At 35.2% G+C, this 25,524-nt stretch overlaps 1 protein-coding gene across 1 annotated transcript in view; it reads right to left on the reverse strand.

Annotated features, from left to right (window-relative positions):
- The window catches only part of SPOPL (speckle type BTB/POZ protein like), a 75,301-nt gene that overhangs the window by 42,250 nt on the left and 7,527 nt on the right, over positions 1-25,524 (reverse strand). The window lies entirely within an intron of this gene.

The raw sequence follows: 25,524 nt of genomic DNA on the forward strand, positions 1-25,524 counted from the left end.
AAGTCCAAATAAAAACTTCAGGCTGTCATTTAGAAGGCCTGAAAAGCTAGGCTGTACAAGTAGGACAAACCAAATGTGCAAACAGCCTTAATTCAGTCTTGATTCACACAGTCCCTGACTGACTCAAAGTTATTAGACTCTATGCTTTACAACTAAGAGCGGAAAGAATGAGCCAGTCAAAGACAAATACCATATGATCTCACTTATATGTGGAATCTAATAAACAAAATAAACTGATGAACAAAACAGAACCAGAGGGATGGATACATGGAACAGACTAACAGATCTCAGAGCAGAGGGGAGTAGGAGAGGACTAGATAAAAGATGAAGGGATTAACCCCATAAAACAGGTATACATACACACAGTAGTGTAATGACAGCAAGAGGGAAAGGAGGGGCGGAAGATGGATAAAGGATGGGAAACTAAGGACATCTGTAATAATGTCAACAATAAAAATAAAGTAAAATAGAAAGACATCAATTTTCATAATGGTTGGTATTTAATTAATAATTACCAGATGCAAAAGACAGATACACATGACTGAAAACTGGAAGAAAAAAACAGTACCAAACACAGACCCAAACTTTCAGACAGTCAGAAGAACTCTAAAATAACTGTAATTAATATGTTATACTAGAGAAGAAAAAACTAAAAAGATGATAAATAGTTCACCAAGAATTTAATTCTTTAAGGAAGCATCAAGTAAAAATTCTAGAACTGGAAAATGCCTGAAATTAACAACTAATGTATAAGTTTAACAGCAGACTAAACAGCAGAAGATAGGACCAGAAAACTTTAAAGGTCAGTAAAAGATATCTGCACTAAAGCAGAAAAATTATTAAAAAAAAAAAACAACAACAACAAACCCTAGAACAAATATGAGACACAGTGAAAATCTAACATATGTGTGAATGGAGCTGCAAGAAGAAAAGCTAAATAATTGAACATTTTTCAAAACTGGTCAACAAAACAATAATTGTAACATTTTATGAGGCTTAAATCTATCTACAGTTAACATGCATAACAATAATGTAACAAGTGTTCTAAGTTCTAGCATTCTTGGGGAAATGGCAAGCATAAGTATTGGTATTAGCTATAATAAGTAAATGAAGCATATAAACACTAGGGTAACCATTGGAAGAAAAGTGAGATAGCACAACTAAAAACAGACAAAAAAAGGAAGGAAAAATATAGAAAACAAATACATAGTAAGATGGTAAAGGTATAAATACATAATAATTATATTTATATGTAAATAGGTAAAGATATAAATACATAATAATTGTACTTATATGCAAATAGACTATATACTGTAACTATCAGACTGATTAAATAAAGATAACCAAAGCCATAACTAATTGCAATGTCAGATCTTGTCATAGTAAAAAAACAGTAGTGAGAAAACTGGTAAAAATCTGATTCTAGTCTTCAGTTAGTTGACATTAACAGTATTATAGCAATGTTATTTCTTGGTTTTAATAAGTTTTAATATTACTATTTTATTTAATATAACAAAAAGGTTTTCACATTTAATTAGTGTTTAATATGGTATTAACATTACAGGAAGCTGTGTGAGGAAAAAAACAACTATTTGCTGTGGAGGAACACTTAAATATACGTGTATAGAAAGGTTTAAGTTTTAAAAGGATGGAAAAATATATACCTTACAAATCCTATCCAAAACAAAGCATGCACAACTATACTAGGCAGACAAAAAATACTTTAAAACAAGAAGCATTAGAAAAAGTAAAAAGGAAAATAATAAAATGAGAAAAAGTTCAATTGTGAAATCATAATTCTGTGACTGTATATAATAGGATCAGTTTCAAAAAATCGAAGTGTTAAATCTATCTGATGTTATTAACCAATGTCACCCCAATAAATTCAATAAAAAATCATTTTGGGAGACTTTAATTCATTCCTCTCAATAATTAAAAGGACAATCTTAATGACTAGACAGAGACACATGTATGTGTACATTGGTCTCTGTGTATATATGTGTAGGGAGAGAACATGGGACCCAACAGCAAAAAAAAAAAAAATTCTTCCCAACTGCACAGAAAACATTTACCAAAACTGGCCATATTGCTACATGATATACAAAACCTTGCAAACAAATTTCAGATCATTGAAATCACAGAGGAATTAAATTAACATCAATAAGCAAAAGGTAAACAGAAAATACATTAAGTCCCAAGAAATTAAATAACTTACTAAATAATCTATAAGTGAAAAAAGAAATCCATGGAAATCAGACAATATTTTGAACTAAATAACAATAAAGATAAGAAATTTCCAAACTTGCAAGACAAAACTATACTGATGTATAGAAAATCTGTAACTTTTCATGCATATACCAGTAAAAGAAAGCAGAATATCACAATCTTAGGCTTCCAATATAAAAAGCAAGGGGGAAAAAAGTCTAACATAATGAAAATATTAATAGAATAATAAAGATATAGACAGAAAACAATAAGGAAACATGTACAAAGAGAAAACACAAAGTTAAAAATTACAAAGCCAAAGTTAAAAAATATAATAAAATTAACAGATTTTCTCAGATTAATCACAAAAAGAGAAGGGACACAATTTATAACACCAAAAATGATTCCCTAAAAGATAATGAGGCTTTACAACAACTTAAATGATAATTTAAATGAGAAAAATCTTTTGCAAAATGTAACTTAGCAAAGGTGACACACCACATGAAAATCAATCTAATTTTGATTAAAATTTAATTCATTATTAAACCTTACCCCCAAAGAAAACTTACACAGATAGCTCCACTGCACTAGCTCTTCCACATAATGGGAAATGAAAACAAACTTCCCATTTTGTTTGATAACGCCAGTGAAGCTTTTATACCAAAACTTGTCAAGCACATTATATGAAAGGAAAATACAGAAAACTCTCTCATGAATGGGAGTGAAAATCCTATACAAAGTAATACCAAGTCAAGCCTGGTATTGCAATAAAAAGGTATAATAAAGCATAATATTTTATCACCAATGGGTTTTTTTATTCCAGTAATGCAAAGGTGATTAACATCAGAATATATTAATATAATTTTTCTTATTAACCAAAAAAGGGGAAAATGATCACCTTGATGAACACTGAAAAAGCATTTGATAAAATTCAACCCATTCGGGATAAAAATCTCTTTACACACTCGGAATAGAGGATTTTTTTTCAATTTTACAAAAGGTATAAGAGTTAGCAGTGAGATTAAGAAGGACCACTATCAGAACTTTAATTCAACATTGTACTGAAAGTCCTAGCCAATACATTAGAGCAAGAAAAACAAAAAGCTTAAGAACTGCAATAGAAGAAATAATCATCACTCACAGATAACATGATTGCACACACACTAATAGAATTAACAAGTAATTTTGTCCAGATTGCTTTATATAAGGTTAACATACAAAAATTCATTGTATTTCTATATGCTAGCAAAAAACAATCAGAAAACAATAATTTCAAAAGATACCATTTATAAAATAATCCAATTCCCCCAGGGAAAATCTAATGAAGGATGTTCACAATCTCTACAATAAAAACTGCAAACAATATTGAGGGACAAGAAAACACAAAGCATCCTGAAGAACAATAAAGCTGAAGGGCTGTAATGTCAAGACCTAAGTATAAGAAATAAGTATAAAATACCAGGACAAAATATAGCCACTGAAATTAAGACAGTGTGGTATTAGTATAAAAATAGAGAAACTGACCAATGAATGGAAAAAAATAAAGAGCCCAGAAACAGACCCACACATTTTAGCCAGTTCATTCACAACAAATGTAATAAGGAAGTGTAGTACAGAAAGGATCATTTTAGTAAAAGGTGCTAAGTCAAATGGATAGTCATATAGAAAAATGAAATCTTGACTTCATATCATATACAATGGTCAATTCCAGACATACTTCAGATATAAATATGAAAGATAAAGTTTTTGGGAAAAATGTGAGGTAACATCTTTATAATTCTTGGGTACATAAATATTTCTTAAGCAGGACACAGGGTAGAAGAAATTTGCAATAAGGTATCTGATATAGAATCTGCATCCAGTATATAAAGAGAATTCCTGCAAATAATCACAAAACATGCAGGCAATCCAACAGGAAAATTGTCCAAAGACTACATAGAGAGTTAAAAAAGAGGGTATCTAAAAAGTCAATGAACATATGAAAGAAAAGGTGTTCAGCTTCATTAGTCATCAGAAAAACACATTAAGACAACAGTGTGACACTACTACTCACACAAAAGAATGGCTAAAACTGAAGACAATCTAAAAATTGTTGACAGGTATGGAGAACTGACTCTCTAAAATTATGTTAATAGTGAAGTAAAAATTAGTATAACCACTTTGGAAAACTATTTGCAGTATCTATGAAAGCCAAACAAATAAATACTTTATAACCCATCAATCCCATTGCTGGATATATATCCAACAGCTTGTACTCATATGTGCAAGAGTATCTGTACAAGTATGTTCACAGATGGACTCCAGATATATGAAAATAAAGCAATTAAAGCACCTGTGATAAACAAAAACTAAAAACAACACAAACATCCATTAATAATAGAATGGATAAATTGTGGTACAGTCTTATAATGAAATACTATACAGCAATGAGAATGAACAATCTATTACAACATGCAACATGGATGAATTTCATAGACATAATATTAAGCCAAAAAAGACAGACATGTTACATGCTTCCAAAGTTTTAAAACAGGTAAAACTGACTTCCCATATCATGTTAGGTAAAACTAACATGATATAGGAAGTCAAAATAGCAGAGGTATAAGTGTTAAGATTTTGAGGACTTACAGATATCAAAATTTGTAATTTAGAAAGCAATTCAATAATAAAGGGAATTCATGTAAAAGAATAAAAAGCTTTTGGATAACTTAAGAATTTGAGATACTAGTGGGAGATGTTTGCAAACATATTCAAAAAGACCATAAAAATATACATCATATTCATTACAGCTTTACAGAACCACACACACAGAAAAAATACAATGAGTGTTACCTACTGGCTTCCTATGATCCTAATCATTCAAAGAGCTCTACTACTCCAGCAAGAACTTCCTAAAACAGAACAAAAATCTCTAGTAGCCAAACCCCTGCAAATGTGCTTGCTACTGATCCAGCATATCACCAGCAAACTGCTTCACCAAAAGTTTTCAACTCATAAAACAGCGATTTTTCTCTACAAATGCACCTTCAGGATTACAATCACTGTGAAATTTTATTTTATAGCAAACTACTGTGTAGTCAATTTTGCAGAAACTTATCTGTTCTGTGAGGGAAAAGCTATCTAAAATGCGTAACATTTTCCTGAATAGAAACAATGTAATAACACCAAGTACAGATTTTTTAAAAGACTTTTTATAAGCCAGGCTTAAGTATATAATTTGATTCCTAAAATAACTCTATGAAGTAAGTATTAACTGCTTCTGCCAATGTTATACATAGGTAAACTAGACTGCAAAAGGCTCTGTTACCTACTCAAGATTATAACACTAAAATATTGCAATGCCTGCCTGGATTTCGATCTAAACTTCCACTAAAGACCTATGTTCTTAAGACACCCTTTCCAGCAAGATAGTAACCGTCCCTTCCCTCATCGCGCCCCCCCCCAAAAAAGCCTCATTTTTAAAAATCCAGAACAAGGGGATTAATACCCTCTTCTAAATTCTTGTGACAGATCTAGATACCTGGATGAGATACTGTACCCAATATGGAACTTTGAAAACAGTTCATTGCTAAAGGCAGTAAACACTTATTTGTCTCTTTTAGTTCCCAACACATCAGTGAGATGACAACAAACATTTACAAAAGAATGAAGGCACAAAAGGGCTGGAACATAAGAAAGGATGGTATTGGTAATCAGAAATTGGGAATTTCAAGGCAGATAAATGGGAACAAATTAGCAGAGAAATTAAGGAAGAACATCACAATCCAAGATACTAAGAAGTACCTACCCACAGTTGTTTCAAAGAGACCCAAAGAAGAACCATCCCTTCATCAAAAACAAAGAGCAGGAAAATGGCCAAGTGTTGATCATCAGGTTAATGATTTTAGGAAAAGCATTTGGGCTACCTGAGAGAAGTAGGACCTTCCCTTTCCCAAGGCTGGCAGTTGTAGTTTTTACCATCATACCAAAGCCCATGAATTGCACTATAAAGGACTGGGCCACCTGCCTGGGTACATTCCTTGTGAAAGTATTAGTGCCTGAGAGACAAACAGTATACAGAATGAACTATCTCCAAATATCCTAACAGACATTAGGGATAGGGAGGTGAGAAGAGATAATTCCTAACAGAAATTAAATATTAAAGTACTCTAAACAAAATGAAGCACTCCTTACTTTGATATGTGTAGAGGTTCACAAACCTACCCATACAACCTACAGTAAATGATCACTATGTTGAAAACACTTTGTCCACTTATACTGAGTACATCCATAGCCTTCCCTTTTAAGAAAGAGGCTTCTGGGAAACAGACCTACACAACTTTAGAGAAAACCATGCCAGCCAGATACCATTGCTTATCAACTTAATTCTTCATCCCCAAATATTAATGGAAAACCCAAGACATTTGGAAAAAGATCCAAAACCAGGAAACAAAACAGACCAATACAAGTAACCCTGGTAGAAATGGAGACAACTTGGGGAATGGTATACTTACACTGTTTTCTCATAAAGTATACTTATTTGATAGAACAGTAAGAAGCTGCTTTTAAAAAGTGGTTGATACATAAATAGAAAATAAAAGATTAAAAACTACTTTTAAGGACACAAAAATGTAGGAACTATAGTAAGCGAAGTTAGGGATCTGGAGGTCAGACTGAAAAGATCCAACAGTCACCTCATATGCACTCCTGAAGGGGATTAAAAACAGAAACAACAGATATATAAAGAGAAAAAAGAACCAGCAGACTATTTCCATAATCTGAAGAAAGAAAGGAGTCAGAGATAGGCCTCACCAAGTATCAAAATGCTTACTAAAAAAACATGTATACCTAGACACATCCTGGCTAAACTTTAGGAGTTCCACCAAAAAAAGAGAAAATCCAGAAGTTCCCATGTTATTTTATACATTAGCAAATCACACTGAAATCTGAATGCTCTTAAGACACAGGATAAATACATTTAAGGTTTTCAAGGGAAAAATTTTGAACCTAGAATTCCATATTAAAATTTACTCAATAATGAAGGCCAAATAAAGAATATTTTCAGACAGCAAATACTTGAAATATCCATATCCTATACTGAAAATTACTCAGTAAGATATTCTGAACCCAATAACTTAAAACATTTTTGTATGGCATAACTTTATGAGTAAAAAAAAATGACATGTGAACATATTCTCTCAGTATACATATTTATTTTATAAAGCATAGCAAAAAAAATAAGGTAACAACAGATAACAATTTCTAGCATATTCTGACACCCCCCCTTTAATGTGGTTGCCTTATTTTGAAGACCACAGCTCTGTCCAAACAAAACAGAAATCCAAGGTGGGGGTAGATGGAAGAATCATGGATTGAAGAAGCAATAGAACTGAATAGGTCTCAGAGGAAGAAAAGAAACTAAAAAGGAATGAATGAATGAATGAATGAAAGAAAATCCACTAGTATTTGACACTTGGAAAAAATTTCAATTGCTAAAGTTTTAATGTACAGAGGACTACACTTCCTTCTGTCAGAACATTCTACTTTGTTCTACACTAAGTGTTTATATAATCATATTATAAATATTTCCAGATTTAAAATTTTTAGAATTGACCTGTAAATAAAGCAAAAAAGAAATTTTAGTTACAGAATAAAATGCAAAACCTTTGATGATGAAACATTAACAACACATAATTGGGAGATTATGGGAATGAGGAGAGGAACTAGACTATCATTTACAGAAGTAGATTACCCAGCAGGGGTGTCCAACCTTTTAGCGGAGTTTCTGCACCACACTGGAAGAAGAGTTGTCTTGAGCCACACATTAAATACATTGTGACACATAATCACAAAAAAATCTCATAATGTTTTAAGTAAATTTACAATTTTGTGATGGGCTGTATTCAAAGCCATCCTGGAATGCATGTGGCCCCTGAGCCACAGGTTGGACACCGCTGGTAGAGCTAACAGATAAAAACAACATTATCAATAGAAACCTCTAGCAAAACTAAAAGAAGGCATAACTTACAGTGGGAATTGGAACTAGTAGTGGGAAGGTGGCTTCATATTCTTGTTCCTCTTTTATATAATCTCAATACAATTACAACTTCTATTTTTAAAAAGGATAAACAGAGGGGGGAAAGCCTATGCTCATTTACAAAACTGAAATCAATTACTCATTGCCATTGCCAACTCACATTAAAGAGTCCTACCACCTTCATCACCCCCCTTCAATTACTGCCTTTTACTACTGAGTTTTATGTTTATGGTTGTTTTTATGTGCACTATAATCTCTGTGAAGGTTTTTTGTGTTTTCTTCATTCCTGTAATGTAAACCCTAGCACGATGCTTAGTGTTTGTTTAATAAAAAGGAGGAGAACTAATTATACAGTCTGGGGGAATTAATGAAATAGCTAATTCGGACTAGATAAGGAAACAAAGAAACCACTTTATAGTTTCACTTAAAAACAGTATAAAGTTGACTAAAATGTGCATTACATGGATAGAAAATTTTCTCTTTGATACAATAACAGCTGTGATTCTCAGTAGAATGATTTGAGTCAATGGCAACATATCTGAACACACATGCTACAGGGAAGAATCTTCAACAGAAATAGAATGAATAATAATGCAGCAATGGCAATATTCTGAACTTTCAAGAAAAAAAATTGGCTGGGAAGACCATTCCTCCTTCCTGGCTATACAGTCTTACATAAAATGAAAGTCAAAAGGGCTGGGAAAGTGGGAAGAGGGGATGGGCACCCAGAAGTCAATAGCTAATAATATTACACAAGGCCTCAGTTTTAAAGCAGAAAAAACTATGAGACTTGACAAATATCTCACTTACCTAGACCCCTTGATTTTGTCCTATTTCGGCTATTGGGGCCTAGTGAAATAGATGTTTTACAGTTTGAATTCTCTGTTCCAAGTAAAACACTTTCCTTCAAAGTCTGGCAAGTTTAAAATTTATGTAAGTCAAAAGCAGGTGAGCCCTGACCAGTGTGGCTCAGTTGGTCGGGCATCGTCTATGCAGTGAAAGGTGGCTAGTTAAATTCCGTCAGGGCACATGCCCAGGTTTTGGGTTTGGTCCCTGGTCAGGGTACGTGCAAGAAGCAACTGATCGATGTTTCTCTCTCACATCCATGTTTCTCTATTTCCCTCTCTTCCCCTCTCTCTAAAAATAAATAAATGAAATCTTTTAAATTATATTTTATTGATGACGTTATTACAGTTGTCCCAATTTCTCCTACATTTCCCCCCTCCACCCAGCATCCCCTACTCCCTCAGGCAATACACACACACATATTTATGTCCATGGATCATGCATGTAAGTTCTTTGGTTACTCCATTTCCTATACTGTACTTCACATCTCCATGACTGTTCTGTAACTACCTATTGGTACTTCTTAACCCCCTCACCTCTTCACCCACTCCTACCTGGCAACCATCAAATGAAATCTTTTTTAAAAAGCTGGAGAAATACCAGAAAATATTTCGTATGGTCCAATGTAATATTCCCAGCCTCTAGTGATTACAAATGGTAGACTTACAAGTTTATATTTCTTTCTGGCAGTGATTCTCGAATCTAAGTGTGCATTTAGCATCCCAAGGGAGGCTTGTTAAACTAGAATGCTGGGTCCCAACCCCAAAGTTAGTGAATGCTTCAGAGGGTCTGGGGTAGGTCCTGAAATTTGCATTTCTGATACAGATCTCAGGTGGTGCTGATCACTTGGAAACACTTCTAGTCTGACGGTTAGAGTAGAAAGTTAGTAATACTGCTAATAAAGTATCATCACTGCCCTCACTATCCATTTGTCCTCTTTGTCTAAGTCTTCCATTTTACCTGAAAATGGTAAACTACCTTTAACAATGGTAAAAATGGAGAAAATCCCTGGGATCTACATTTTGAGAGAATTAAATTCTATTCCTAGACATTTTATGTTTCAGACCACGTGCCCTTTGGCAAATCACTGAATGTTTGGCTGTACAAGTCAGGGACAAAAATCACTAAGTCCCACACAGTTCTACCATAAATTAGCACAGTAAAACTCATACACTATAGACTAAGACTAAGACTGACTCCACAGCACCACATAATTTCCTCACACTTACTTTTTTAAAGTTTTACTTAAAAAAAAAAGTATAAATCATTTCAGAAACTGACTGCTTTTCCAATATATTAAGGACACTCTGGACATTTGGATACATTTTTCAAAATCATCACTTGTAAACAACTACATTTATATGTCGTAGTAGTTGCTACAAGTTCAACTGTTCTCTTATTACTTGTTAATAACTTATATACAAGGGATGATAACACAAATGTAAGTCTATCTGAATATGCATTATTAGCCATAGCACCTTTATATACTTTAAAGTATATAAAGCAAATATTTCACTTTTCAAAAGGAGGCTATTTCCCGAATTCTGTTTTATAAAGACAGAATTGGGATTTTTGAAAAAATCAGCTCTATTTAGTTAGCATGACAGTTCATAACTATGGTCATTAAACCTTATGAGGTAAAATTTTAAAATACAGTAATATATAAATTATAGTGAACTAAAAAGGGAAGCGGCTACAAGTCAGGAGAACTATGGACAAGTTGTAAGACCTCTCTCTTTTTTTAACTATTCACTCATTTATTCATTATTCTCTTTCTTTTTCTCTTATTCACTGATCCATCTGCATATTTTGGAGGAAACTACACTGAGGCGGGCTCTGTGAAAACAAGAAGGGACAATAGGAAGACAACCTCTGACCTCATAATTAAACTAAATCTCAGAGATCCTCTGGGTAAAACCTATGAAAAACTTCAAATGTGCTGAAGAAAATAAACAAAACAGTAAACATCTGATGTCTGGTTTGGTAAAAATTTCAAATACCTAAAGCCAAGTATCACCCAAATATATGTGTGTATGTATTTCTAGGCAGCTCAAGCATAATAAAAGGAACAGGATCATGCAGATTCACTTAACAGCAAAGTATCACCTTCAAGTCTACTATTAGCATCTAAAAACAAACTTACATGGGCATTAGCCTACAAAATTTTGCAAATTTCAGCAACTGCTTTAAGTTCTTATAAGACACAAAGAACCAGAAATGACCAAGCATAATTTGTAAAATGTGTGAAAGAGCATAGAAATACATATATTTTATAAAGATTTGACAAAAGTTAAATTTTTAAAGTTAATTCAAGCTCTAATTTATAAATTATAGCAACACACTTCTTTTTACCTAAATCATAGTAAGTTTACTCGATTAACAAGCTATAGATAATTTAATCTTATCCCTTCTTTAAAAACCAATACTGTATTGGAATCTGTGTATCTTTAAAAAAATTATTAATTTTTACTTTTCAATTACAGTTCACATTTAATATTACATTAGTTTCAGGTGCACAATACAGTGGCTAGACATTTTTATAACTTTTGAAGTGATTTCCCCCCAAAAAGTCACTCGCCCACATGACAACATATGTAGTTATTACAACATTGTTGACTATATTCTCTGTTATACAATTTTTGTTAACTGCCAATTTGTACTTAATAATCCCTTCATCATTTTCATGCAGTCCCCTAACCACACCTTCTTGACAACCTTATGTTTGTTCTCTGTATCTGAGTTTGTTTGTTCATTTATTTTTTTAGGTCCCACATAAAAGTAAAATCATGTTATTTGTCTTCCTCTAACTTAGCATACCCTCTAGGTCCATCGATTTTGTCACAAATAGTAAGATTTCATTTTTTATGGCCCAGTAATACTCCACTGTATATATGTATTAGTTCTTCTTTATCCATTATCTTTTAGTTGAAGCATTTAATCCATTTACATTTAAAGTGAGTGTTGACAGGTATGTAATTATTGCCATTTTATTGTTTTCTAATTGTTTTTGTAATTCTGTTCCTTTCTTATGTCTTCCTTTCTTCTCTTGTATGTTGATGACATTCTGTAATCCAGTATTTGAATTCTTTTCTTTCTTTCCTGTATAGATTTGTAGGCTTTTGGTTTGTGGTTACCATATGCTTCCTATGGCAACTATGTTTATAATGATCTATTTTAAGCTGGTGATACCTTAAGTTCAAACACATTCTAAAATCACTACTATTTTTTTACTCACCCCTTTCACAGTTACATTTTCGTTATTATTTTTTACTTCTTTTGTGTGTGTGTATATTTGTGTATACGCCTTAATTTACTGTTGTAATTACATGATATTCATAATATTATCTTTTAACCTTTGTAGTAATAGCTTTAGTGTTGATTCACTGCTTTTAATGTTTGCCTTTGTCAGTAAAATTTTCTTTGTGACATTTTCTTACTCATATTTCTTTATTTTCTTTCTTCTTCTTCTTCTTCAAGAAGTTGTTTTAACACTTCTTGTAATATTGTTTTGCTGGTGATGAACTTCAGCTTTTTCCTGACTGGAAAGCTCTTTACATCTCCGATTATAAATGATAGCTTTGTTGGTTAGAGTAATCTTGGCTGCAGGTCCTTGCTTTTAATCACTTTGAATAGTTTGTGCCAATCCCTTTGGCCTGCAGAGTTTCTGTTGTGAAATCAGGTGACAGTCTTACAGTGACTCCTCTAAGTTAGTAGGTAAAAAAACACTTTTCTCTTGCTGCTTTTAAGATTCTTTGTCTTTACCCTTTGGCATATTAATTATAATGTGTGGGCCTCTTTGGGTTCATCATATTTGGGACTCTCTGAACTTTCAGTTACTCCCTGAACATCCTGGTGCTTTTCCAGCTGCTGTCTCTTCACTGGATCTTGGGGCTAGAGTTTGTGAGCAAATGAGTCTATTCATGGTGAGCCACCCTTTAAGAGGATACCTAGGTCAACAGCAGCCTTCTGTTGTCTGTAATGAGTCCCTGCTATTTTCACAGCCAGTTGTTGTGAGGATTCCTCTTTCCAGCACTGCTGTCCCAGGCTGAGAAGTCCAGTGTGGGGCTGAGACTCTTTGCTCCCCAGGGAGACCTCCTTAGTGAGATATCCCTCCCAATTCTTAAGTACCACATATGAATGTGGGATGAGCTGGCTCCGTATCTCCACCACTATTACTGGTCTCTGCCCCTCTTACTAATCTCAATATGGATTTTTTTCTACATACATATTTATAAGACTCCTGTTCAGCTAGTTTTCAGGTAGTTTTCAAGGGTGACTGTTCTGTATTTTAATGTGGTAATGGGAGGAGACAACACAACATTGACCTATTCCACCATCCTGACAAGAAGTTGATCTATCTTAAATGTCACCCGTTCCATAAAACATTTATTTATTGAATTTATTGGGGTGACACTGGTTAACAAAATTATATAGGTTTCAGGTGCACAGTTCTACAGCACATCATATGTACACTGTATACCACCATTGGTATACAATGATGGTAAAATTGTTTACCATCAATTTTATAAAATTTATATTCTAAATTATATATAGAGAGAAACAGAGGAAGAAAGAGAGAAACAGTTTGTTCTTCCTCTTATTTATGTATTCATTGGTTGATTATTGAATGTGCCCTGACATGGGATTGAACCCACAACCTTAGTATATTGGAGTAACAGTCTGAACAACTGAGCTACCTGGGTAGGGTCTATAAAAGTTTTCGTAATCAACATATGTCCCCCATTCCATTTTTCTCAGTAAAATGAACTACTTCCCAGCTATCCAAGCACTTTCATCAGCAATGCCTCTCATACAGAATTAATATTTATTGTAGTTACTAGTGCAATTATTCGTAAGAGCTTACTTCATACTTTAGAACTTTACTCTTGCACATATTATCTCACTCGATCCTCTAAATAAGCCTGTCTTCTATTTTACAAACAGGGAGACAGAAACACAGAAACAATGTGACCTAAGGTCACAGAAATTAAAAAAGGAAAAAAAAAGACCACTGGCAAGGTGTAATAAATTGATTTTCAGGATTTAACTGAAAATACTGTTATTTTTCTGGAGAAAACAAAACCTTCACAAACTGCTAGTGGAAATGCAAACTAGTACAGCCTCCAGAACAGGCAGTATGAAGTTTCCTCAAAAAATTAAAAATAGAACTGGTTTATAACCCAACAATTCCACTCCTGGGTATATAGTTGAAAAAACCCAAAGCACTAATTAAAAAAAATATATGTACCCCCATGTTCAATCCAGTGTTATTTACAATAGCAAAGGTATGGAAGGAACCCAAGTGCCCATCAGTAGACGAATGGATAAAAAAGTTGTGATACATATATACAATGGAATTACTCAGCTTTAAAAAAAAGTAACATAATTTCACCCTGGCTGTGTGACTCAGTTGGTTGGAGCATCATCCTGTAAACTGAAAGGTTGTGGGTTCAACTCCAGTCAGAGCACGTGCCTAGGTTGCAGGTTTGGTCCCTGGTTGATGGGCAACCAATCGATGTTTCTCTCTTGCATTGATACTTCCCTCTCTCTCTCTTTCCCTCCCTTCCCCTCTCTCAAAGATCAATAAATACGTCCTTGGGTGAGGATAAAAAGAAAAAAACTTGCAACATGAGACAATGTGGATGTGGATGGACCTAAAAGGTATTGTGCTAAGTGAAATAAGTCAAATAATGCCATATGTTTTCACTTATATGTGGAATCTAAAGAACAAAACAAACAAAATAGAAACAGACTCATAGATACAGAAAACTGATGGCTGCCAGAGGGGAGAGGGGTTGGGGAGATGAGTGGGAAAAAATGAAAGGATGATGAAGCACAAATTGGGCCCTGGCCAGTATGGCTCAGTGGATTAAGTGCTGGACTGCAAACTAAAAGGTCACCGGTTCAATTCCCATTCAGGGCATATGCCAGGGTTGCGGGCCAGGTCCCCAGTAGGGGATGCCTGAGAGGCAACCACACATTGAAGTTTCTCTCCCCTTTTTTCTCTCTCCCTTCCCCTCTCTCTAAAAACAAATAAAATTGAAAAAAAAAAGCAGTACAAATTGGTAGTTACAGAATAGTTACAGGGATGTAAAATTCAGCATAAGGTATATAATCAATAACACTGTAGTAAATATGTAAGTTGCCAGATGGGTACCTGAATTATTGAAGGGATCATTTTGTAAATTATATAACTGTCTAACCACTATGCTGTATATCTGAACTAATATAAAATAATATTGAATGTCAAAAAACCTACTAGTATTTTTCCAATTCATCAAATATGCTAAACTCCTTGAAATTACTGTATTTTCATCTCTATGTGACCACTGCTTAGTGTAGAACTTGGCAGATAATGAGCAAAGACACACTGACTGGATGTGAAGTCAACAACTGGAAAAATATTACATATTTACTAGATAGTAAATGTATTATTTTGCCTTCTAATAATCTAAGTACCAAATATATTTTAGTATTACAGAATAATCCAGGGAACACCATCAGATTAAGAATTTGGTTTCCATAGGGTTTCTGCCCAAGATAGAGGCATAGGTATATACACTTTGCCTCCTCACACAACCAAAAGGAGGACAACAAATTTAAAAACAAAAAATAACCAGGACTGCCAGAAAACCAAACTGCATGGAAGTCCCACAACCAAGGCATTAAAGAAGAAACATTCATCCAGACCAGCAGGAGGGGCAAACACAGGCAGCTTTAGGAGGGCAGGACTCAAGGCAAGGTGGCAGCTGAAGGACCAGGGTAGGTGAGATGGCAGCTGGAAGACTGGGCAGTACAATATTCGTGTGCAGATAAACAACTTTATTTCCCCGCAGTGGAGCCCTGGGTTGCATGGGGAACAAGACACACAATGCAACCCAGGGTTCCAGTGCAGGGAAATAAAGCCTCAAAACTTCTGACTGAAAATACTTGTGGGGTTTGAGGCAGCAGCAGAAACTCCCAGCCTCACAGGACAGTTCATTGGACAAAAAACCACACAGGATCTTAGACAGTAAACAAAACCACCCATTCAAGGAATCAGCACCAGAAGGGCCCAATTTGCTTGTGGGTACCAAGGGAAGTGACTTAAAGTGGGGTGAGAACCAAGCAAGTGGCATTATTCCCTCTCAGTGCCAAACACAGCCAAGTGGGATGCCCTGCCTTGGCATATACCTAAGGTTCCGCTCATTGTAATTTAACAGATGCACCAAGACAAATATGTCCCAAATGAAAGAACAGATCAAAACTCTAAAAATACAACTAAACAAAGAAAAGATAGCCAATCTATCTAAGGCAGAGTTCAAAACACTGATAATCAGGATGCTCACAGAAATTGTTGAGTATAGTTACAAAACAAGAAAAAATGAAAGCTAGTGAAATAAAGAAAAATGTACAGAGAACCAACAGTGTCAGGAAGGAAACCGGGACTCAAATTAACAGTTTAGAGCAGAAGGAAGAAATAAACATTCAACCAGAACAGAATGAAGAAACAAAAATTCAAAAAAATGAGGAGAGGCTTAGGAACCTGAAGGAAAACTTTAAATGTTCCAACATCCAAATCTTAGCAGTGCCAGAAGGAAAAGAGGAAGAGCAAGAAGTGGTAAACTTATTTGAATAAATAATGAAGGAGAACCTCTCTAATCTGGCAAAGGAAATAGACTTCGAGGAATTCCAGGAAGCTCAGAGAGTCCCAAAGAACTTGGACCCAAGGAATCACACACCAACTCACATCATAATCATATTACCCAAGATTAAAGGAGAGATCATAAAAGCAGCAAGAGAAAAGGGGACAGTTACCTACAAAGGAGTTCCCATAACATTATCAGCTGATTTCTCAAAAGAAACCTTGCAGGCAAGAAGGGGCTGGAAGGAAGTATTTGAAGTCACAAAAGGCAAGGACCTACATCCAAGATTACTCTATCCAGCAAAGTTATCATTTAGAATGGAAGGGCAGATAAGATCAAGTTAAAGGAGTTCATCATCACCAAGTCCTTATTATATGAAATGTTAAAAGGACTTATCTAAGAAAAAGATGATCAAAACTATGAACAGTAAAATAACAACAAACTCACAATTATCAACAACCAAACCTAAAAAAACAAAAACAAAAACAAACCCAGGAAACAACTAGAACAGGAACAGCTTTACAGAAACAGAGATCACATGGAGGGTTATCAGTGGGGAGGAGGAAGGGGAGAGTGGAGGGGAAAGCAGAGGAAATAAGAGGCATAAATGGTAGGTACAAAATAGACAAGGGGAGGTTAAGAACAGTATGGGAAATGGAGAAGCCAAAGAACTTGTAAGTATGACCCATGGACATGAACTAAGATAGGGGAATGCTGGGGGGGGTTGGGGGGGGTTGGGGGGTTGGTACAGGGTAGAGAGGAATAAAGGGGAGAAAAAATGGGACAACTGCATGTAATAGCATAATAAAATATATTTTAAAAAGAATTTGGTTTCTAATATTAGACTTACATTCAAATTCTGAAGCTATGTGAGTTCTTTGGGGCTCAGTTTTCTTATTTGTAAAATGGGAATAATAAACGATAATCATCTGAAATGATTGATGTATTAAATGGGAATGAATGAAAGATAGTACAGTGTCTGGTGCAGAGATAGTACTCATAATATATATGTATTAATATAAAACTCAAGGATAGACCTAGTTTACAAAACAGTAATAATCTCATGAACTATGAAGGAGAGCATAGTTAAATTTGCCCAAATATGTTTCTTGAGGTTTCTTTATCACCTGGCTTTCCATTAGCTATTACACATCAGCTACTAACTTTGTTGCTCTTACACTACTTCTCTCTAACACACAGGTGCCAAACACAAAACCCAAGGGCTGAACCCAGCCCTCCACCTTGTTTTATCTGGCCCAGCACCTTGTTGCTACCCAGTGGCAGTGCCAAGCTCTTGCTTAACTGTTAATAGGTACATTTGTATAGTCCTAAAATTACATTTGGCCCTTTGAACGCAACAGTGAGGCTGATATGGCTCCAAGTGAAAACGAGTTTGACACCCCCTACTCTAACAGATCCCATCTCCCTTTGAATGTACATAATGTGGAGGTGTATTTGGAAAAAGACAGACTGATGTGCAAAATGTCTCTCAGGAGTTGTGTAACCTTCAAGGGAACTGTCTGGGGTAATGGAAATGAAGTATATCTTGATATGCTGTTATTACACAGGTGATACATCTGTTAAAACTATTGAAATACAACATCTGTGTATAAAACAATGCAAATTTAATTTTTTGTTGTTGTTGTTTTATAACCCTTAAACAAGTTATTTTCATTTTCTGGCCCTTAACTTTCTCATCCTCAGAAAAGGAATATTCTTCACTCAAAAAGATTATAGTGAGGCATGCTTGCACAGGCGTGTACGCAAGCTCTCTCTCTCTCATTTTCTCGTTTCTTTCTCTTATCCAAGGGTCCTTATTTTGCCTCTAACTTGTTTCCTCAGCCCACACAGACCAGCTGGTTCATGTATTCTACCTTTGTGACTTTCTAAATAAATTTTCACTTGTATTAAAAAAAGATTATAGTGAGTGTGAAAGAAGTTCTGTAATATACTTATGGTGGCATCTATACAGTTACTTGCCAATTCTGGATCCATAATATTAACCCCAGGCATTTTTCAAAATCACCCGAGCCCTAAAACATTCACCCAAAATAAAAGTTATATATTCTCCCTCTCTTTTTTTCAACCTCTTTTGTTTTAGAAAAATATGGCTAAATATCTGTTTAAAACTTTTGCCCACACAGCTTCTCTCTGTCTCTCTCTTTTTTTTTAAACAAAATCAAGTCTTTTGCTTTTATTCTTCTCCTTCTGCTCATTTACTGATGGCTAAAAGTTCTTACTTAAATTACTAAAAACTTTTTATCTATCTTGCCCTAAGTCAATCTACTACAATTCCTTCCTCAAGAGCCTAATGTGCCAATACAAGGAAACAATAAAATAACCAGAAGACAAGAGGATATTGCATTAATTTTGCAATATTCTCTTCTCCACCTCTAAAAATCAAGATTAGTCCACCAAATATCCCAGCTACCCTTAATCACCCATTATAAAACTACCATCTATTAAAAGTTATATAACTCATTTCCTATATTACACTTTGAGATACAAACATGTCTAGTTAAAATTGGGGTAAATAAATCCGTACCTTGAAAATATAATTGTGTTAAAATAACAGTTTCTTTTACTAATTTTCAAATCACTTTTTTAAAGTGTGTAAGCAATTCCTTGTTCTAGAATTCCAGTATACTGGAACAATTTCACATTCATCTAGCATTTATTTACTTAACAAACACTTATTAGGTACCTAAATAGGCTGGGCACTAGACAAACAAAGATAAGCTCAAAGCAGCAAACACCTTACCAAAGCAGGTAAGTAGAATTACTAAAATAATATCCTTTTCTTACAACTGTGAAGGACCTAGAAAAGGAGTTGGAAGTAGAGTTCTTCCAACTCCGCACTGTTCTTCCAGACCACTTTCCTGGTCTTCTAAAACCATTTGGCAATTGCATGAGTCCAATATTACACTTTCTTAATGTCTTCTCCTTTGCTTTCATCTATCCTCTCTTCCAGTTAGGCTCCCTTATGGAGGACCTGAAAGCTTGTCTCCATTGTTTTCTTCACCAGTCCTACCATTACCTTGCATAATTTCACTCCTATGGACTTCTGACCTACCAGCAAAGTTCCTTGACCTTTCTGAATGATCTCATCCACTTAACATTTTAGCGATCTTTTCCAAAATATTCTGACTTGGAACTTACTGCCTAAAACAGCTTAATCAACTATGAAAATAAAGCTCAGTATATCATTCTTATAACAGAACCTATTCCTCAATTTTTTTAAAGATTTTGTTTATTTATTTTTAGAGAGGGGAAGGGAGGGAGAAAGAGTGAGAGAATCAATGTGTGGTTTCCTCTCACATGGCCCCCACTGGGGACCTGCCCTGCAACCCAGGCATGTACCCTGACTGAGAATTGAACCTGCGATGCTTTGGTTCACAGCCCGCACTCAATCCACTGAGCTACGCCAGCCAGGGCTCTATTCCTCAATTTAATGTCATCAATTTAATCCCAAATATCTCTTATAACCAACACTTCATTGAGTCTTTCCCATTTTCAAGTCATTATCCTCATTATGGCTTCACTTCCATATCAAACCCAAAATCCAAAATGCATCATTTCAAAGACTCTCTAGCAAGCATGCTTAACATTTGTCCTTTTTTTCTTAAACCACAACCATTCTGTGAACTCTCCACTCTTCTGCAATATAGCTACCCAATGTCTGCTCCTTTATTTTCATTGCCGAGCAATGGCATAGAAAATCTTTAAAAAGCAAAAGAGCAACTTTTCAAGTATATATTTTCATTAGTTACAGTCTTCTGTTTTTTCACTAATTGTTGTCAAAGGGTCTGTTGCAAAATAAAAGTCTTACCAAATAATGAAATAAATTAAATTAGAAATTCAGTTCCTCAGTTATACTGAACTCATTTTAAGTGTTAAATAAACACAAGTGCTTTACGGCTACCATAATGGAAAATGGAAATTTTAAAACATTTCCATCAATGCACAAAGCTTTATTAAACAATGCTGCTCTACACATTCTATGACAGAACTACTCTACCACTATTTCAGTTCACATAACCTCTAATTTCCCAATGAAACCACCTACTGCCATCCTTGTGATATCATGAATTGTGCAAGCTGCAGCATAAACATTAAACAACAGGCTGGGACCAAAGTGGTACGAACAAGAGCAGTGGCATCAAATCTATTTCTCACCATCACTTGAGATGAAAAGGAGTTAGTTGTCCCTAGTCATTTGTGTCCTAGTCCACTTCCAAACCTGGAGATCCCCACCCCAATACTGAGGAAGGTGTTGGTCACACTGAATCTGAGAAGGGTTAGGGAGAGGTATAGTTAGTAGATTTCTTTCGGATTTTGTCACTTGTTAAAGATAGAAGTCATTACTGCACATGCATCTCACCTATCAATAGACTAGACCGTGGCAGCAGCTGGAAGTAAAAATCTACCAAACCTACTCAGACTCATTTTAATATAACTGTTAATATTAATGTTTTATTAAAAATATTTATTACAAATGCTAAGTCTGAGAAAAGGATGCTGGGGAAAAAAAGGACATAAAAACTATTACTAATCTAGGCAAAAGCATGATAAATCATTAACCTTGAAAAAGGTTTTTGGACCTCTACATTATAAAATCTAGGGGAAAAAATTGACAAAGTCACATGCCTTAGGGTAAACAGCAATAAGGATCTGTATGTCAGTATCATTACACCCTGCATGTCCATTACCATTAAAATGGCTTAATTTTCCTTGAAAAAAATCTTATCACATAGCCATGTAATTTACAGAAAAAAAATGAAAGAAATAAAGACAAAGAAATTAGAAGAGAAAAAGAAAAAAAATGAAGCAAAATCACCCAGGAAGAGCAATGTATGAAGAGATCCTGGATTTTAAGCCAGTCTTTTATGAAATAAAATAACATATAATCAAACTAGACTTAAAAGGAAGCTATTGCCATCTAACTACCAGCCCTACCTCTCTTGTAAGGAAATGCTTTGTAAGATAAACTGAATTGTTCTTGTACCTCACAGGAAACCTTTAAGGACATGAATGCCAACTCAGGTCCTCAGATGATCAGTTAATAATTCCAAGATTCTTATGACTAACAATAATCAGTAATGCATATGAATATGCAGAGCACAAGCAGTTATCAAACAGCTGTACTACTGTTCCAAGGTAGAACAGTACTTGCAACAATAAGAAATAAAGTCATATAAAAATGTTGAAAAGGGAAAAAACTATGTGTTTCTCTGTAGCTACAACTTTATATGTGTTTTAACTAAAATCAACTAATTGTGATGCCAAAAATGTACACGAATGGTGATTCCCTACATATGATTCTAACAATCTACATTCATTGAAGAATAACAACACACTAACCATAATCCTAACACTGAAAAGAATTCACAGGCAGAAATATGTTTTGCATTCTTGGTTTTCACCACAATTGATATGCAAAACACATATTAACAACACTGCCTCTGTGACACAAGGAAAAAATCCATAAGTAACAAGAAATTAAATGTAAAAACACACTGCACGCTGTGGGCATATGGTAAAATTTTCTCAATTTTACTTTCAAGTTCTGAAAACTGAGTAAGTTCTGCTGTGTTTACAGTATTTCCCTTATTTAAGGGTGTAACAAAATCTCACCAAATAATGAGTGACCTATAATCTGGGTGGACAGTCAAGTAAAATCAAGTGCATTTCAGCATTGTATAATTAAAGCTTTGGGTCAATGTTGCAAATCATTCAATAAAAGAGCCTATAAATCTTGTCCCCAGCTTGCAAAATCTTAAAACCTTTCCATGTTTAGCAATAGGCAGAAATGAACCATTTGTCAGAAAGGCAACCAGAATTATCTGAATGGAGTTTGTGAAAATAAACATGTCTCCATTATTTTCCCTTGGTGAGCACATGGGAGGAATATGAGGATATGAATAGGAAAAGGAATTCTTTTTATTTTGAAAAACTAGCCTATCCACAATTCAATACCTCTTTATACTCACCAGGATGCCTAAATAAATAAAACAGTATCAACCCAATGCTGCAGAGTAGTTGGAACAAATGGAACTTTCATTCACTACTGATGAGACTGTATAAATTGGTACAACCACTCTGGAAAGCACTGAGTAATATATAAACATAGCCCTGGCTGGTGTGGTTCAGTTGACTGAATGCCAGCCTACAAGCCAAAAGGTCACCAGTTCAATTCCCAGTCAGGGCACATGCCTGGGTGAGGGGCCAGGTCCCTAGCTGGGGCGGTGCGAGAGGCAACTGAACAAAGTCTTTAAAAAATAAAAAGTAAGGCCTTCCAGCCAAGATGGAGGTGCAGGTAGGCAGATATACTTTGCCTCCTTGCACAACCAAAAGGAAGACAACAAATTTAAAAACCAAAAATTACCAGAACTGCCAGAAAATCAAAACTGTATAGAAGTAGCCAACCAAGGAGTTAATCATTCAGACTGGTAGGAGGGGTGGAAACAAAAGCCGGGGCAGAGAGGACACGTGGTAAGGTAGTGGCTGGTGAACCAGGAGGTCCCACATTTGCACAGATAAACCCAGAGGAAGAACTGGGGAGCAAGACAGACTGCACAACCCAGGGCTGCATAGCAGGGAAATAATAAAGTATCAAAACCTCAAAACCTCTGGCTATACAATTCTGTGGGGGTTGTGGCAGTGGAAGAAACCCTCACCCTCACAGGAGTATGCTGGAGAGACCCACAGGGTCCTAGAATGTACACAAACCCTCCCATCCAGAAATCAACACCAGAAGGGTCCAATTTGCTTGTGGGTACTAGGGGAAGTGACTGAAAGCCAGCCCAGAGCCCAGCAAGCAGCACTGTTCTCTCTCGGACCACTCCCCCACATACAGCACCAAACACAGCAAAGTGGGTTGTCCTGCCTTGGTGAATACCTAAGGGGCTCCACCCCTCACAATGTAACAGGGGCACAAAGACAAAGAAATATGTCCCAAATGAAAGAACAGATCAAAACTCCAAAAATACAACTAAATAAAGAAAAGATAGCCAACCTATGTGATGCAGAGTTCAAAACACTGATAATCAGGATGCTCACAGAAATGGTTGAGTATAGTCACAAAACAGAAGTGGTGAAGGCTCTGCAAAGTGAAATTAAGAAAAACATATAGGGAACCAACAGTGTCAGGAAGGAAACCGGGACTCAAATTAACGGTTTAGAGCAGAAGGAAGAAACAAGCATTCAACCAGAACAGAATGAAGAAACAAGAATTCAAAAAAATGAGGAGAGGCTGAGGAACCTGAAGGAAAACTTCAAACATTCCAACATCCAAACTATAGGGGTGCCAGAAGAAGAGGAAGAGAAAGAAATTGAAAACTTACTTTAACAAATAATGAAGGAGAACTTCTCTAATCTGGCAAAGGAAACAGATTTGGAGGAAGTCCAAGGAGCTCAGAGTCCTGAAGAAGTTGGACCCAAGGAAGCACACACCAACTCACATCATAATCATATTACCCAAGATTAAAGGAGAGATCTTAAAAGCAGCAAGAGAAAAGGGTATTAAAAGGACTTATCTAAGAAAAAGATAATTAAAAATTTGAACAGTAAAATGACAACAATTCATAACTATCAACAGCTGAACCTGAAACAAAAACAAAAACAAACCAAGGAAACAACTAGAACAGAAATAGATTCACAGAAATGGGGATCACCAGGAAGGTTATCAGTGGGGAGGTGGAGTGGGAGAATGGGGGGAAAAGTACAGGGAATATGAAACATAAATGGTAGGCACAAAATCGACAGAGGGAAGTTAAGAATAGTATAGGAAATGGAGAAGCCAAAGAACTTGTATGTATGACCCATGGACATGAACTAAGGGGCAGGTGGGGTGGTGGGGGAGCAGGAGGCTAGTGGGAGGTAGGGTTCAGGGTAGAGGGGATTAAAGAAGAAAAAAAATGAGACAACTGTAATATCATAATAAAATATATTTTTAAAAAAGCAAAACTAAACATAAACAGATTCTGATTGATCAATTCCACTACAGGATACATATCCTACAGAAATATATACATGGGCACCAAAAGATACACAAGAATATTCTCTAGGGACTCCATTCTCTGTGGCTCAAAACTGGAAATGACCTAGATGTTCATCAAGAGTAGAATGGATAAATTATGGTATATATAGTCATACAACAGAAGAGAACACTATAGAACAACAAACATGAGTAAGCTAGTGCTACGCACTACATGAAGAGGTAGCATAAAATGTTACAGTAAGAAGCCAGATACAAGGGTGTACATGCTGTATGATGCTATGTGCATACCTTTGAATGTATGTTTTATGTCAGTAAAAGTTTACTTAAAATTAAAAAAAGCAAATAAATATTTAATAAATAAGCAACCCTGATGCCTAGATATTCTCAATAAAAATCCTGTTCCCAGAGCTATGTTCCCATCATCCTAAATTTGGGACAGAACACTTTTTCGAATCTTCCCTCATGCTAATTTAAAACCTTTTTATATTAAAACAAATAATACTGGATTAAGGTAATAGAATGTAAGAATTAAATCCCTTTTAGGGGAAACTAAAGTTCTCCACTTCCACCACCATACTACCTTGATCACAATCGATCTTTATATCCCCTCCATCAGTCAAGAGATCACCTTTTACAGACATTTATTTAGTAGAAACATTTGAAACGTAATAACCTACTCCAACAGGGTCATTATGAGGATTAAAAAAAAGAGTGTATATATAAAGATTTTAGCACTATGCCTAAGCACTCAATGAGGATTAATAAACCCCAAATATAAGTCATCCAGGTCAAAGGCTATTTCCCAGTCATCACTGTAAACACAAAACCTGGCA

Source organism: Phyllostomus hastatus, unplaced genomic scaffold (assembly GCF_019186645.2).
Source record: "Phyllostomus hastatus isolate PE091 unplaced genomic scaffold, TTU_PhHast_1.1 phas_contig_1, whole genome shotgun sequence".
Taxonomy (NCBI): domain Eukaryota; kingdom Metazoa; phylum Chordata; class Mammalia; order Chiroptera; family Phyllostomidae; genus Phyllostomus; species Phyllostomus hastatus.